This window comes from Leptonychotes weddellii, chromosome 1 (assembly GCF_054177405.1).
Source record: "Leptonychotes weddellii isolate Sample4059 chromosome 1, ASM5417740v2, whole genome shotgun sequence".
Classification (NCBI taxonomy): Eukaryota; Metazoa; Chordata; class Mammalia; order Carnivora; family Phocidae; genus Leptonychotes; species Leptonychotes weddellii.
The window spans coordinates 114871988-114890534 of record NC_138369.1 but is presented as its reverse complement, the minus strand read 5'-3'; the positions used below and the strand labels follow the sequence as shown (position 1 = coordinate 114890534).

Sequence of the window (18547 nt, the reverse complement as noted above, 5' to 3'; positions counted from 1 at the left end):
GATCAAGATTTTTTCGGGGCGGGGAGAAGCTTTATATTTTTCTCTTTGGAACGTATTTTGCTTGATTTGTTCGAGGTCTCCGAGTCGAACGTTGAAGAGCCTGATTTGAGCATCTTATTCAAACGCACGTATTCCTGTCTTCAGGTCCAGTTCCTCAAAATAAACAATGAATGGGGAAGGGGGGAGGTGAATAATTTGCGAACAGAGCTTGCCTCACAGCATACTCTCATTTTCTCCAAAAAATTCTTAAAACACAGGTTCCATTCCGCTGAGGTTCCCTAACTACACCCAATGTAAAGGGCAGGGTACCCAGGGATTCCTGCCAATTCATAGAACACAAGAATAGCAAAAAATAGTGAATAAAAATGTTGGTTTCTGTAAGCCTCTCCCAAACAAATCAAACTATCTTTAAAATCTCCCCCCCCCCCATTATTTCTGCTACTCTGCCTGATTCTGCAAATGTGCCAGTTTCCACTAGGAGATGGCAAGGGTACCTGGAATTTGATGTGAAGTAGGCAGATGAGCCCCTCTCCTGCCTTGCTCTCCTTAATTTTCATACCTTCAAGCAAGGCTCAAGCACACCTCACATTCAGGTTCATGGATGATGCTTGCTTGTCCAATTACAGAGAAAAAGTTTATTCAAAGTCATTCAAACCTACAGTTTAAAATATTTCTAGATTAAATGCAATTTAAATTGAGACACCGTTTTTTCACCCTTCAGACTGGTTAAGATATGTTGAGTTGGCCTATGTGTGGTAAATAGGCCCTCCTATATATTGTTGGTGGGAATAAAAACAGTAAACAATAACAATATCGACCTTAATTTTATATGCATACGCTGTTTCCCCAGCAATTCTTCATCTAGACATTTATGCTACAGATAACTTCACAATGTGTAGGGATACTTGTTAGAGCATTGTTTATAGTAACAAAAGACTGGGAACAGCCTAAAGATGCCTGGGTAGGAAGTGGTTAAAATACAGCACTGTTGAGAAGAATGAAGCACTCAGTGTGTGCTGATGTGGACCAATTTCCAAGTCATATTACTAGATGAAAAAAGCAAAGTGCAAATCAGTGTGCAAAAGCAAGGAATGCATGCAAGGCACTCTTGTACACCCAGAACGCCACCGGCCTTCCGTCTAGTTGGTAGTACCTATGGTTAATATTTTATATATATGTGTATATACACACACACACACACACGAGACTACATTTTATATATACTGTGTGTGTGTATTTGTTTGGCCTTAAGATTATCTCTAGAAGACTACATATTTATTATGTGCAAGTATTGCTTTAAAAAATAATTAAAAATTATACAAACACTCTTAAGTTCAATAACCAGTTAACATGTTTGTAGTATATTAGCCTCACATACTTACAATGCTTATACAATATTATTGCAACTGGGTAAAAAATCAACACACATTTTGACAAGACTGGAAAGACATGTAAAATTTAAATAGTTATGTTTAGAATTTGGTTATAAGGTTTTGTTTCTATTTTCAAAATGTCTTCAAAGATGTTACGTTTGTTTTATAATATAAACATTTATTTTTTTAAGATTTTTTTAAATTTATTTATTCATTTGAGAGAGAGAGAGAGCATGAGCTGGGGAGAGAGGCAAAGGGAGAGAGAGAAGCAGACTTCCCGCTGAGCCGGGAGCAGATGCGGGGCTCCATGTGGGACTCAATCCCAGGACCCAGAGATATGACCTGAGCCAAAGGCAGACACTTAACCATCTGAGCTACCCAGCCATCCCTATAATATAAAAATTTATTGAGACAAAAAGTAAGAGAAACATCAATGAATTAAGACAATGTCTTAATCATGCCATTTCAGGAAAAAAAAATCTGGTTCAGTTACTGGAACTTTTTAACTTAATTTTGCAAATTCTACATATGAATTCATAACCAGACTACTTTACTGGGGAAAGTTTCCAATTAGCAATAATGGCGCCTCAGATAAAACCTCATTGGCTCCAACACTGCCACTGGGCAAAGTTCAGCCAGACTATCTTACTAACGGACCGGTTTCTATGTGTAGATCTTGATCAAAGAGCCAGGAATAAAGTGAGGATGGGTCAACAATTCTCACTTCCACCATAAATCCACAGTCTTGCTGAAGAGATTTCAGAGGACTAAGATTAAGAACTTTTTCCACATCAAGTATTCAGGCCACCACATCACTACTGTTCCAAAGCCTCCTCAGATGTTGTTCGCAGTGAATCTGTCTCCAATGGCCCAGCATTTGAGGACCTCGCCCTTTGGCACTCTTTCAGACTTCAGTTCCACACCTACTTCTGGTAAGCTCGATTATATCGTCCCCAAGAATAAATGTACTTGTCTCCTAGCCTTGGTTGAAAGCTCTCCGCTCCTTTCAATCTTCTCAGTCCTTTCAAGCCTTTTCTGACCGCTGCAACCCTCGGGGACCGATCTTAAATACAGACAGCCCCTGTTGCCTGTACCCATCACTGCATTCTGCCGTATGACATCTTTTGTACGTTATTTAATTAGTCGGGGTTCCATATCTTTTCCCTTTATATAGATAACACACTCTGAAAAAGTTATTTCTCTTAATATCCTTGCACATTGTGGAATATTGCCCACCCAGAAAGGTACCGCTCTGTTTATTTTAGGCACTCAATAAGTACCTACCAAGTGAATGACTCACATCTGTGACATTGTAATAGATATGTTTTGCAGTCAGCTTTGTGTCTTTTAGGTAAAATTCATTGTCTCACAAATGTTCCCAGAACGAACATAGGTTACATTAAAACATGACATGAATGTTACTATGACTAATGCCAGAAAGGGGAAATGGGGAAATCTACAGAGAAAAAAAGATATCTTAATTATTTCAATTAATGGAATAGCTCTTGACCTCAGATGTCCTCCGATAGTGTGCAGTGCTCTATCTAGTAAAGCCATATATGGTGATAGCTTGTCGTGGAGGCACATCCATAAAATGTTCTATCCTGGCAGATAGTCTCTGCAGGAAGCACTGGTTATTAAGTGTAAAACAATAGGTCACTGCTTAAGAAATGTAATATGTTTTCCATTTGAGAAAATTCTATATAACCATCAAAACTCATGTGACACAAGAATATTCATTGACATGGAAAAATGTTCACTATAATGCAAACTTCAAGGACAAGTTATAAAGGAGCACATACACTATTCTTCTGTTTAAATACATACACGCATATATACATAGTCATAGCAGAGAAAAGAGATTCGATTGGAATAGGCTGTATGTTAATGGTGGTTATCTCTAAATGAAAAAAAAATTTTGTACTTTTCTGTGTTATTTAGATGTTTTACATTAACTATCCATTTATTTTTCTTAGTAAGGGGAGATGTTAACTTTTTACACTACCACTGATTATGTCAATTTCTTTTCCACCTGCCCTCTTTCTAACTTGTTTGTCCCCTTCACCACCCATATAAAACTAAGCAAGTTTCTGCTGTTAGGTTTATAGGCAGGCTGCATAACTAGAAGGTAGGGTCACACTGGAATGAGCAAACTCCTTGAAAAACTCTTAACGTCAAGATGAGGTAAGCTGTTACTCAGTTTGAGAGGAAATCTGAGATCCCTGTTCACCTTTTGAGTTCTGTGATGTGTAATACTCAACCACAGTTCTTCCAGAAGCCTGACTCATAAGTTACTCATAGAGATAGGTAGGCATACTGCCTTTCAGACCAATCTGACACAATCTCTACTCATGCCCACTTGCCATTTCCATGTGCACACAGGAAGACATGTCCTCCATTCAGGTGTAGAAAAGCCTGTTGTAAATACGGTAAAAAAAAAAATTATATATATACACACAATATATATACACAGAGACACACACATCACCATGGGGCCACAGGCCGCTTTTCAGGTTTCCTAGTAAAGCAGGTTACCTAAATATGATACATATTGGCTCCAAAATCCAAAGAAACTCATCAAACATTATGTCTCATTCTTTTTTTTTTTATTATTTATTTATTTGAGAGAGAGAGAGCACAAGGTGAGGGGAGGCACGGAGAGAGAGGGAGAAGCAGATTCCCTGCTGAGCAGGACTCCATCCCAAGACCCTGAGATCATGACCTGAGCCGAAGGCAGACGCTTAACCAACTGAGCCACCCAGGCGCCCCATGCCTCATTCTTAGAGATAGGGAGCTCAAGATGAAGAACTTGACCTTCATTCTTCTATATTATTAAATTCCCCTCTGGAGTTTCACTGGGACAGCAACCCCCTATATTTCTCAGAATATATCTCCTATCTTCTGTCACAGGACATCTGCCTTTTCCTGCTCTCTGGGTCCTGTCTGCACATTGTCATCACTGTAGGGATTAACATGATGTCCTGCAGATGTTGATGGCCAAGATGAGGAGTCAGTGCACTGCAGCCCATGGACCAAATCAAGCCTGCAGTTTGCTTTTGTAAATAAAGCTCTGTTGGAGCCCAACCACATTCATCCATTTACATATCGTCTATGACTGCTTTTGTGCTACAACAGCAAAGTGCAACAGAAACCATACAGACCGGGCACCTGGGTGGCTCAGTTGGTTAAGCGACTGCCTTCAGCTCAGGTCATGATCCTGGAGTCGCGGGATCGAGTCCCGCATCGGACTCCCTGCTCAGCAGGGGATCTGCTTCTCCATCTGACCCTCTTCCCTCTCGTGCTCTCTGTCTCTCATTCTCTCTCTCAAATAAATAAATAAAATCTTTAAAAAAAAAAAAAGAAAGAAACCATACGGACCCAGGGTATTCATATCTGATCCTCTACAGGAAGTTTGCCAACCCCTGGTCAAGACCCCTGCAGGTTATATGTTATGATCCAAAATCGGAGAATTGGTGTGACCTTACACTTGTGCTACTTATCCTCCAGGTGATGGCAAACCTGTTTATCTGAATGGAGCAAATACTTTCACCAGATCGGTAGCTGCAAACCAAATGCCAGGAGATGTACTAATTTGCTTCAATAAGGAGATCGTCTCTGGAATATCAGCCAAGTTGAAATCACCACCTTGTTAACTTTACCACAGTTCACTGTCATTCTCCATTCTAATGGGAAAAATAATGGGAAATGATGGGGGAAAGAATGGGAATATGATAGCAATCACCAACTCTGTCTTCCTGGTCTTTGATACGGGCACAAATTCCTGCAGTTCCACTTGAAGAGCAGCTGTGTTCCATGTTTACACTTTCGTTAGAGAAAGAGAACACCGGTGGCATCCTCTTGGTCTTTCTTAGTAATGATTACTCCACAGATAAGGGAGTCATTGTGGAGATTCTACAATTCCGCTAAGGCTATGTATTCCAGTAGTACTTTCAAGAACTGAAGTACTATCCACAGGATGAGCTTGGGTCCTTCTGTGCCTACCACGAGGTGAGTGGGATCAGAAGCTCATACATCATCTATTTCCAATAAGCCTTCCCTCTGGCAGGTAGGAGTGACATTCCACCAGGCTACCGTTCCATCAGAGCCAGTTTCCAAGAGTCTCTAAAAAGTTTGGATATTTCTCATTCTCCAGGGCACAGTTACTAGGGGAGTGGCTGCAGGGAAGGCCAGAAGGTAGGTTCATAGTGTCCATATTTGCTAATACTGTAGCATCTTTCCTGAGGAACCCCGCCTCCTCTTCAATCAAGAAGCTCTACGGTGACAACTAAATCCTGTCTGTAACTGTGACTATTTAGCATGGTGGCTTGATTCAGGTCTTTGCTTGCTAAACTTGGAGATGGGGAGGGTAGGATATGTCTTAGTGGAATGTCCACTGCTTGCACTCCTGGGAGCCCCACAAGAAACCATAGCCAGAGTTATCTGTGAATTAGCCATTGCCTGAGATCTGTTAATCATGTTAGGACTGCTGCCTAATACCATAACAACTCCAGCTTTGTTCCTGGCAGTGAATTACCACCACCTGAGATCCATCTAGGACTCCTCCCAGCCCCACAGAAATCAGAAAGCCCACTTTAGGGCCAACTCTTGTAAGCAGCACTCAAATCCACTGGAATGATTAGTAAATTGCCTTTGAAAGATTCTGAGTCCCATTGGAGACATATTTGATAGATCAAATTCAGCATTTGTGTGTCTTCAGTCCCTTCCTCTATGCTATGCCAAGGGACTTCGAACCCTGTGTCATCATCTACCATGAGTCAGCATTTGGGCAACCCAGGTTTGCATTAGGATCATGCCCATGCTAATACATTTTAGACAGAATGTCTGCTGAGTAAATTCACATTGATCAAACTGGCCTGCTCCAAATTCATGTTTTGCCTTCCTTGATCAAATCTCCTCAAAATTCATTCCCACAAACATTGCCATTTTACTAGAATTTGCTAATTCTTACGATTCCTTTGGGTATAGCTGCTCAACTCCTTCCACTCTGATTTTGCGGTTTACTCTTAGGGACCATGTTGAGTTATCAATGAAAATGGTTATCAGTAGAAAACACTACAGGGTTGGACAATGGGAAAAAAGCTAATGAGCCTGAAAGGGAGTATAGCTTCCCCTAGAAAAAGAAAGTGTGTTGGGGAGGGAAGTTCAGAAGGATTTCAGAATTGGGGATTTTCCAAGTCTCCTACACACTCCTAGATTTCTCTGTTTCAATCATGGGGATCCTACTCTTTTCTCATCTGTGCCATAACTTGAACATAAAATAAGTGAAAAAAAAATAAGTGAGACAGCATTTTCAAAACTTTGATTTGATTTTCAGGAATCTCATTCTACAGCTGCAAGCAGGAAGCAATCTTTTATCATGGTCACATAAATTCTTTGAGATTCATCCTGTTCCTTAAAGACTGTAAATATTTGAGCATGCCCATCCCTTGCATCAAATTATCCAATGTCTTTTTTTTTTAATTTTATTATGTTATGTTAGTCACCATACAATACATCATTGGTTTTTGATGTGGTGATCCACGATCCATTGTTTTCGTATAACACCCAGTGCTCCATGCAGTACATGCCCTCCTTAATACCCACCACCGGGCTAACCAATCCCCCCTCCCCCCTCCCTTCCAAAACCCTGTTTGTTTCTCAGAGTCCATAGTCTCTCATGGTTCATCTCTCCCTCTAATTCCCCCCTCCCCGTTTTTCCCTTCCTTCTCCTAATGTACTCCATGCTATTCCTTATGTTCCACAAATAAGTGAAACCATATGATAATTGACTTTCTCTGCTTGACTTATTTCACTTAGCATAATCTCCTCCAGTCCCATCCATGTTGATGTAAAAGTTTTATCCAATGTCTTTTAAAATAGAGCCCTGACATTGCCCTCTCCCTGGGGTCCAGGGCAGCCACCTTTCCCCAGAGCTACATGGCTCTGGACACACAGTCGCAGACAACACAAGTGCTAACTTGGTTGCTCTATTTCACCACTGAGTATTATGGGCTGCTATTTTCTATCTTGAAATTTGAATGGAAATCTGCCTTCTATCCAATTTGTAACTGAAAAGCAATTCCAGTACGCCCTCATATCCTTCAGGATCTGCTGCTTGCAACACATTCTCTGAGACTGACTAAGTTAGAGTTCTTCTGTTGTAAGCAATAGAAACTAGCTCTGACCTACGTAAGCACTAAGAAGGAATGTCTTGGAAGACTAATGGATGACTCCCAATACTGAAGGATAGGCTGAACTACCAGAAACCAAACGTCCAAAGTCACAGTAACAGCCACTTATAGACCTTTACAGATGCTGCTACCTGTCGATGTGACAATAATTTCATCCCATCCATATGTGTCTCTACTCAGGATCCAGATTTTTGTAGTGGGAAAGAGGCCATCCTGCAAAGAAGGTATGCTGATCAGCAATAAATAAATAAATACCTACATACATAAATACTACTATACTCATCTTGCAAAATTTGCTACAAGGATATGAAATATTTGTAAAGCACTTGGCAGACTTCTTGGAATATGCTAACCGTTCTTATTATTTCTATCATTATCCACAGATCTGACTCCTTCCTCCCTCTCTATGGGAATGACTGCAGGCTACTTTGGGGAACTGCTTTCCCCCATATATATCTCTAAGTCAGTCTACTCAGTATTCATTGATCTCTTCATTAACATTCATGCTTTTTATTTTTGCTCATGATGAACCCCAGTTGGAATATTCTCCTTCATTCATTAAATTTATCTAAATCCCACTTGCCCCACATTTTTCAGAAAGCCTATCACATACATTTACTGCCTGTATCACTCATTAGCTACTAAAGTATGTATGTTTTTTAATCTTTTGTTTATGTACTGTCACCCTAACTCGATTGCAAGTTGCATGAGGCCAGAGATCATGTAATATGTCCAAGCCTAAACCTTGCTTCTACGTAGAGAAGTTGCTCAAAAAAAGTTTGTTTTTAAGAATGTTTATTACTGTGAAAAGATTGCTAATTGATTTCCAAAGCCCATCTCTCCTTCTCCCTTAGAAAAATAAATCGGTTAATGGGCTCAGGGGGGAAACGAGATGTTCCAACTTTGCATCTCAGTGCATCTAATGTGTTCTAGGCATTAAGATGTAAACAGAAGGTTATGGCTTTCTGATGCCTGGCATCTATCTGGATGTAATGCCTGGAGCTCCAGCAGCCATCTTGGAACTTGAAGTGACCCTAAGAATGGAATCCAGGTGTGACATAAATATGGAAAGATACCGTGTCTTTGATAGTTTCTTAGAGCCATGTACTGGTTAGTCCTGGGCTGCCTACTTCTGAATGGTCTTATATAAAAGAAAAATAAAATTTTATCTTAAGTCACCTTTTTTGAAAGGTGTAGTCAGTGGGGGATGCTCTGTTACAAGTAGCTGAATACACTTCCTAAATGATACAGCTACTATTAGAAAATACCAGTTTTTTAAAATTCTTATCACTTATTATTTAGTACTAATTATACTTAATGAAAAGCTCTTACGATCTCCTGACTTGTGCAATAGGCTAAATAACAGCCCCTTGAAGATACTCACGTACTAATCCCTAGAATCTGTAAATATTATCTCACATGGGGAAAAAAAATGTGCTTGCCATGTATGATTAAAGGTCCTGAGATGGAGAGATTATACTAGATTATCCAAGTGGGTCCTAAATGTGATCACAAATGTCCTTATAGGAGAGGGGCAGAATGAGCTTTGACACACACAGAAGAAGAAATGGCAATGTGATGACACAGGCAAAGATTGGAGTGATATGGCTACAAGCCAGTCAATGCTGGCCGCCACCAGAAGCTGGAAGAGGCAAGGACAAACTCTCTCCTGGAGCCTCCATAGGAGCATGGCCCTGGCAACACCTTGACTTCAGTTCAGTGATACTGACTTTGGGCTTGGCTTCCAGAACTGTGAAAAAATAAATTCTATCATTTTAAGCCACCACACTTGTAATTTGTTCCAGCAGCCATAAGAAATTAATACAACTTGAATTACCTTTCTACGTCTCTTCTAAGAAGGAACTATACTTTCTTCTGCACGTTACCTGTTACCTCCCAGCACATCATGCCAGATACATCATAGATGCCCAAAATATAGTTGATAAATGTGTAAGTCCATGCATTTTCCCTTTGCCTACCTACGATGCAATATTCCACAAACGATATACACTTGGTTAATTGTCAACTGCATGACACAGACAATAACCAGCATACTGGAGGAATGCACGAAATAAATTTAAAGGACAGACTGGTTTGGCAAGAATCAAGGATCCAGGAAGTTTATCACTGAAAAGAAAAGGACATTGCAGGCAGAGTGGAGCAGAGCAAGGACTTTGGGTTTCTTCCTTACAGGCAAGGGAGAGTCACTGAAAATGGTGAGTAGGAGAGTGACACATGAATCTGACCTTTGAGGAAGATGAGGCTGGTGGCTTAGGCTGCAGGGGGGACAGCTGCTGTAGAAAGAGCCTGTAGGGGCTATTGGAAGAGGGCATGGGGCAAGAAATGACTGAACCAGGGGGAAGCCAGTGGAAAGCATGTTTTGTGAGAGAATTTGCAAAATAAAAATCAACAGGACATTGATTTGGGAGAGCAAAGGCCAGTGATCTACTCCTAGCTATGGCTATCCAGCTCAACTTCCTACCTGGACCACTTGAGAGAATTCATTAGCAACTCCACACTGTGCCTCTTCATCTGTATTCAGAAAATTTTTTAAAAAGGACACTTTCTATGGATGAAAAAGAATTATATAAGAATTGCACCTTCCCTTTCCTTCCTCTCACTTTCATTGCTTCCAGGTTTGTTTGTTTGTTTTTTTTAACTCCGATATCTCCTAAACCCTCCTGAAAGGATGCCATGACAAAGACCACACTGGGAGAGAGCTCCAAAGTACTGAGGAAGTCAAGGTGTGCTAATGAAACTTCTGACAGCTACGCATGGTGTCACTCATTATAAACTGTGTTGAATCATTTTCAATGTCACGTTGACAGCCCCATCAAATTAAGCAGTTTGCAAGAACAGCTTAAATATATGAATATTTCTCGAGAAGTTTGCCCTATGAGACTGTCAAGAGAAGAAGAAGGTAAAGGACAATAAAAGGATGAGGAGGAGGAGGAAAGGGGGAAAGAAAAGAGAGGTAGAGAAATAGGAAAAGAGTGGTAATGTATTGAGCTCCTGCTGCACCAGGGGCTACATATGTGTTATACCATTTAATCCTCACAAAACCCTACCTTGAATGATTCTTACATCTTTTTTCCACCATTACAGTCCTAACAACAGAAACAATATGAAAACACTGAGACAAAACGGGAAGTAAAACACACAAATCATCCCAAATTCTTTCACTCTGAACTACCATTGTTTATAATACGTGAACTTCACTCTAGCTATCTCTCTATGTCTATAGATTAAAAGGTGGATGGAATGGCTAGTCAGAAATAATTTTTTTTTAAATGAGAACATGTGACACCTGAAGCAAGTTTGGTTTTTCTACCTTATAAATGATCTGATATTTTTACCTGGAAATTTCCCCTACCTGCATTTTATTTTTTTTTAATTTTTTGAAGTACAATACAGTGTTATCAACTACAGTCACCATGTTATACATTAGATCCTGTCTTTATTCATCTTATAGCTGAGGGTACCCTTTTTCCAACCTCTCCCTATTTCCCTCATTTTTAAGCCCTAAATGCTATCACTGAATCAGGATATTTTTTTAGCATCTATTTTTCCATTACTTCCTAGAACATAGTATGTCCTTTTTATCATTGGCTTAGGTTCTTCCTTTATTTCTTAGGAATTTCCCTTCTTGGAGCGCCTGGGTGGCTCAGTCAGTTAAGCATCTGACTCTTGATTTGGGCTGGGGTCGTGATCTTGAGGTCATGGGATCGGGCCCCATGTTGGGCTCCGCACTCAGTGCAGTCTGCTTGAGATTCTCTCCCTCTCCCTCTGCCCCTCCCCTCGCGTGCTCTCTAAATAAATAATAAAATTGTTTTGTTTTTTTTTAAAGTAAAGCAATTTCCCTTCTTACATCTCCATCGCAGGGATTTCAGTGCCTGCTCCTACTTCACATTTCATCTTCAACATGATTTGGACCGGCAACAGGTGGCAGAAGTAAATGCAAGGGAAATCCAAAGCTCACAGTAAAAAAAAAACATCAGGCACACAAGAAAAAGCGTGATTAGTGACGTCAGCTGAAACAACCAATACACAAAGATATACCTGCAAGACTTCAGGTACTTGAATTCTCAAACACAGACTATAACATAACTCTGGTTATCATGTTCAAAGAAATGGAAAACAGATTTTTAAATACCGGCCGGGAACAGAAGACTACCTTCTGAAGAAATGTGTTTTGTTGGTGTTAATCATCTTTTATTGCAATTCAATGAGGACATCAAACAATTTAGTAAACAGTGTCAGATGCCAAGATCTGGAATGCTGAGCTAAGGTATAAGGTCTGTGCTGAGTGGGAAAGAATATGTTGAGAATTACAGTGTCGAAAGGAACTATCTGTCACAAAATCGTACCATCAGGCTGACAACAGACTTGGAAGTTAAGAAAATTGATGCCCTCTTATGAGGCCTATGGGAGTGTGAATTGGTCCAACATGAAAGGAGGGCAACTTTGAAACATGTACCAAAAGCCTGAAAACTTACTCTTCTGCTAAAATCTCCCTTCTGGGAGTTTATTCTAAAGAATCAATTCTTTAATGCATGGAAAGAGGGGCACCTGAGTGGTGCAGTTGGTTAAGCATCTGACTCTGCTCGGGTCCTGATCTAGGGATCATGATATTGAGCTCCAAGTCGGGGCAGAGCCTGTTTTAGAATTCTCTCCTTCTGCCCCTCCCCACCACACCCCTGCCCTGCTCATGCTCTCGCTCTTAAAAAAAAAAAAAGGCATGGAAAAATTTAATTATGATATTAGAAGCAATATAGTTGTCCAAAAATAGGGGATTGTTAAATAAGTTTTGCACATCCAAGGGAAAAGAGGAGACTGGACACTTAGAAACAGATATGTTAAATGAAAGCCACTTTGCAATGTACCAAAGCCGAATCCTGTCACTTCCCCTCTGAAACTGGTGTGCTTTTATTTATTTATTTTTAATTCCTTTTGAAAATCTGGTACAACTTTTATTTGACTCAACTTTAGGCTACTTACTTTATTTAAACTTTCTGCACTTCAGTTTTCTTATTTAAGAGAGAATAGTCAAATCTACACTGCAACATTATTGTAAGAAATAAATAGGATTAAACAGACAAAGTGCTTAATTAGTGTTTGCTACGTACTGGACTCAAGAAGGGGTAGCTACTTCTTTTTTTTTTTTTTTTAAGATTTTCTATTTATTTATTTGACAGAGAGAGACACAGCAAGAGAGGGAACACAAGCAGGGGGAGTGGGAGAGGGAGAAGCAGGCTTCCCGCTGAGCAGGGAGCCCGATGTGGGGCTCAATCCCAGGACCCTGGGATCATGACCTGAGCCAAAGGCAGACGCTTAACGACTGAGCCACCCAGGTGCCCCAAGAAGGGGTAGCTACTTCTAATTCATTGAAAAAGAAATGTGAAAAACAGTAAATAGCATCACAAGAAGTTGGATATTTGAGGGGAAAAATAATTCCTCCACCATAAGTCAACCATTTTATCTTTTTTTTCACTTTTAGTTTTGTTCACATATACAATTATGGTGGACATATACTTACTTTTTATACATTATTTTTAAAACTTTTAAAAGTAATAATAAAGTTGTATAATAAAATAGTACAAGGAACACTCACATACTCATACTCTTTACCCAGATTATCTATAATCCTTATACTTCATTTGCTTGAATTTTCTCTCATTCCTGTGTGTATATAAGGGTGTATACATGAGTGAAATACACACACGTACACACACACACATAGATACATATATTACAAATATATTGCATTAGTCCACAAGGGCTGCCAGAACAAAGTACATAGATTGGGGGGCTGAAACAACAGAAAATTATTTTCTCACAACTGAGAAGGCCAGCAGTCCAAGATCAAGGTGTCAGCAGGGTTGGTTTCTCCTGAGGCCTCCCTCCTTGGCTTGTAGATGGCCATCACTTCCCTGCATCTTTCCATGATCTTCCCTCTGTACATGTGCATGTTCTATTCCGCTCCTCTTAGACCAGTCATGCTGGATTAGGGCCTACCCCATGAACTCATTTTAACTTAATTACCTATTTAAAGACCCTACCTTCAAATATAGTCATAGTCTGAGGTACTGGGAGTTAGCACTTCAACATGAATTGCGGGGGAGACACAATTCAGCTCATAACACACACACACACAGATCTAAATCTGTAGAGACAGATACACACAGACACAATACGTGTATATATGTGTACATATATTCATATCATATACATACATATATTCATATACACATTTAGATACATATGTATGTATACACATGTGTATGTATATATACACATCGATAAATATAAATATTTTTTCTGAACCACTTGAGGAAAGTCACACACATATCACATACATCACCTTTACCCTAAATATTTCTACTTTCTACTTCTAAACATGTCTATTTCCTAAGAATGGGGATAGTCCCTCATACAACCAGAGTGTTACCAACTTCCTACATTCACTCTCTTGTAATACTTTCATCTGATCCATCTTCCATACTCCGATTTTGCCAGTTGGTCTGACAATATCCTTTATAACATTTCCTCTCGCCGTAGTGCAGTGCAGTATCGAGTATTGCATTTACTTGCATGTCTCTTCATCCCCTTTTTATGTGGAAGATTTCCACAGCCTTTCCTTGTCTTTTATGACATTCATATTTTTAATAAATACACTTCAGATTTTTTTTTAAAAATGGAGTACTTACCATTTTTGTTTGGCTTATCTTTCCTTGCAATTTGATTGAATTACACTGAGGTTATATATTCACGGTTGGCATACTGCCTGGGTCATGTTCTTCTCAGGGTACATCCCTATGTTCCTCATATCTGAGGTTAACTTTTGTGTGTGTGATGTTAATTTTGTTCATCAGGTCAAATTGTTGCCTGACTTCTCCACTGCATTAATTACTGTTTAGCATGCAGTTACTTTCCCATCCTATTTTCACTTAACATTATAGAAGATTGAAAAGAAAAAAAAAAACATAGAAGATTGGCAGAGACTCTAGTTTCCCTTCAACATCCATTCTCCAAAATTTTTAGCTGGTTATAATCATGTGACTAAGTCCTGTCCAGCAATGTGGGAACAGAAGTGACATGTGATTTCCAGGCATATGTTTTAGAGGGAAAGAGCATTTCTATTTCCCTTTTCTATTTCCCTCTTCCCACTGGCTAGGATTTAGTGATGACAGCTGAGGCTAGATCAGTCACCTTGAACCACGCAGTGGAAGCTGCATGTGTAGAATGACAGAGCAACAAGACAGAAGGAGCCGAGCATCCTGGGAATTTCATGGAGGAGAGCCACCATACCAGCTGACACTCTACAAAGACAGATAAGTAAACTTCCATCGCACTTGTGATATATTTTGGGTTTTGTAATAGCTTTGGTACCTGTATTTTAACTAACATAGGTGTTTCCCCTCATTGCCACAGTTTTTATAATCGTTAATTGCTACATTATATTCCATCAAGTGATGGTAGTAAATTAACAACCATTCTCCTATTAAGTATGTATTGATTATGTTTTCCCACTATTACATATATATAACTATATTCCACTATATTATACATATATTATATATATAACATTATATATAATATAGCATTATATTGTATATAATATATATAGCATTATATACAATATACATTATATACAATATAATGCTATATATATGTATAACATTATATATATATATATAATTAGGAGTTTAGTGTATATAACTTTTTCATTTTTGTGGATTATTTCCTTAAGATAAATTCCTATATATGTGATTAGGCTAAAAATAGAAAAGAGATCATGGCTCTAGGTAGGTTCTGTTCAAATGTTTTCCAAAAAGCAACTCTGTGGTTGGATTCTGATGTGCAGTGCTGAACAACTTATGCTTTTGGATAATTAACTAAATGTGATGCTAAGTGATATGCTTTAGCAATTAATATATAACTTAAAACAAGTCAAAATGTGACTTAAGATTAATTTTAATTGATACGTTAGAGATATTTATTTACATATTTCCCAATGTCAATAGTACTGCCATCCTAATGAAATATATAAAAATTTGCAAAAGTGGGCATATGTAGAACTGCCATACAATCCAGCAATTCCACTTCTAGGTATTTATCCAAAGAAAATGAAAAACACTAATTTGAAAAGATATATGCATTACTATGTTCATCACAGCATCATTTACAATAGCCAAGATATGGAAGCAACCTAAATGTCCATCCATGACTTTGCTTATATGTGGAATCTAAAAAACAAAACAAAACAGAAACCAACTCACAGATACAGAGAACAAACTGATGGTTGCAAGAAAAGGGTGTTGTTGGGGGGGAGGGTAGTGGACGAAATAGGTGAAGGGGATTAAAAAGTACTAACAGTTGTAATAAGACACGGAGTTATAATGTACAGCACAGGGAATACAGTCAATAATACTGTAACTGCTTTAAATGGTGACAGATAACTAGACTTATTGCAGTGACCATTTCATAATATATATAAAAACTGAACTACTGGGCTATACACCTGAAACTAATACAATATTGCATGTCAATTATTCTTCAATAAAAATAATAAAATATATTTTAAAAAAAGATGTGGGCATGTACCTGGAGGATATAATTCATCACATCATGACTAAGTTACTGCTTTTTCAATTCTCCATTTGATTACATCAAGAAAAGCCTCCATTTGGTACTGGTATGTTTTAATGCCACTAATTTCCTTTTAAAATTCTCCATTTTCAACAAAAGGAGAGCCAGGCCTTAGGCTCAGAGCTTTGGGTGGGCAACAGAATCTAGGTGGAATATAATAGTTATATCTGTGATTACTTTTTAATTATGACAAGGGCCTGAATTTCTATTCATAGTCATGATACATTTCTTTTTTCAAACTTAAAGTTTAAAAAGGTCAATTTAAAGAGAATATTAAGTATATATCATATGTGTAGGCAAAATAGAAACAGTTAAAATCAAGGACTGAAATTTGAGAAATAGTGACATAAGAGATTGAGCCCAGGAATTACTGCAAACTCTTTTTTGATCTCCAGCAGTGTATTTTTTTCTAGTGAGAATAGTATGCTTAATTTACATTGTAGAATTTGGACTTTTTCCATGGTTTGGAAGTAGTGTCAAAAACATTGCCCATTGGCTCTAGTCTACCTGAAACTCCATTACTCTTTGAAGTCAATAGGCTTGAAGCAGAGACAGTATGGGATATTTAGTAATTTTCTTGGAAAAGGAATGGACCATTTCAATCTTGCAGAGAGAAGTCTTCATCACCTATTATTTACTAGTGTAGTAGGCACTTTACATTGTCCCAGTAACTTACAACATTACCAGGGGACGAAGATTATCATTTCTTTTAGAGCTAGGGCTTAAAGCAGTGACGAAAATTTCCAAATATAAGTTCCTAGTGCAGTGTCTGACACATGCAGCAGATACCAAGTAGATGATAGTCATCATTACTGTCCTGGTAATTAGCAAGCTCAGGATTTAGTCTGAGGTCTGCTCAATTCCAACAAGCCCACCATGCTGGGCTCTGTAGAATTGCAGAAGAAAAAGAAAAAAATAAAGATAACCCAAAACAATATTAAATCCATGTATCATCAATTCAAAAGATCTTTACTCAGTGTCTACTATGTTCCAGATGCTATGAATTGAGCTTATAAACATTCCATGTTGCCTTAGGCTAGCTTGGAATCCCACAGGTTGCTACAATGCCATTCTTCCTGTCAAACCCAGTGCATATAATTTCTACTTTAACATCTATCATTTACACTAAAGAGTAAACTCTTCGGAGGAAATATGTCTACTGTGTGACTAATATATAATAAGCTTAAATATTTGAATTAGAAAAAAATTACATAAAAATCAATATAAACATATATATACTAGCTTTATTAAAACTTCCCTTCAAGAAACACTTTCAAACCTTAAAAAAAATTCATATGATCCCAGCTATGTTAAAAGAAGGAAGACTGGGGCGCCTGGGTGGCTCAGTCGTTAAGCGTCTGCCTTTGGCTCAGGTCATGATCCCAGGGCCCTGGGATCGAGCCCCGCATCGGGCTCCCTGCTCGGCGGGAAGCCTGCTTCTCCCTCTCCCACTCCCCCTGCTTGTGTTCCCTCTCTCGCTGTGTTTCTCTCTGTCAAATGAATAAATAAATCTTAAAAAAAAAAAAGGAAGACTGAAGGAAATTTCTCAAAATTCTTTATGGATGGTGGCATTAATAGTATTTCTTATACTTTCGATATTTCTATGTCATGTTTTCTTACATCTATATTAGTAGAAAGGAGAAAATAAAGGAAAACCTAATAATGTCAGAAAGTAACCTATAAACTCTTAAAAATGTTAACATAAATGTACATAGATGTAGCATAATTTACAATTACCATTCTCAAGACCTATCTGCCTCCATTCTCCTGCAAAATTGAATGATTCTTGTAAACAGAGGCTTAGGGACCGCATGCCCTTCCCTCAAATCCTTTGTTAGAATTATGAGGTGGTAATTAGACTGCATTAGGGAATCTTCAGAATGAAATCTGGAAGTAGTCGGATGAGGCAGCCCTCTTCTGGGAAAATAAGAAAATGCAACTACTCCAAAGGATCTTGGCTGGATTGTAAAGGGCACTAAGTGCCTCTCTGGGGCACAAGGATACTGAAAGGTATTTCCTGAAAACAATGGATTTTTGAAGCTAAAGGTCATTCTGGAAGTTAAAGTGTAAATATTTATTTCTGTAAGTACTGAGTATGTGTTTAAAATCTCTGAGCCTCAATTTCTTACCTGCAAAACATAGTAATAGTATCTCATACGGTGATTTTGAAATTAATGTGAAAAAATACAATCATTTAGGGCACCTGGGTGGCTCAGATGGTTAAGCGTCTGCCTTTGGCTCAGGTCATGATCCCAGGGTCCTGGGATCGAGTCCTGTATCAGGCTCCCTGCAAAGCAGGGAGCCTGCTTCTCCCTCTGCCTCTGCCTCTCTCGC

At 38.7% G+C, this 18547-nt stretch overlaps 1 pseudogene; it reads right to left on the bottom strand.

Moving 5' to 3' along the window:
• Positions 1–1873: 1873 nt before the first annotated feature.
• Positions 1874–2005, bottom strand: LOC115945047 (U4 spliceosomal RNA; annotated as a pseudogene).
• Positions 2006–18547: the final 16542 nt, after the last annotated feature.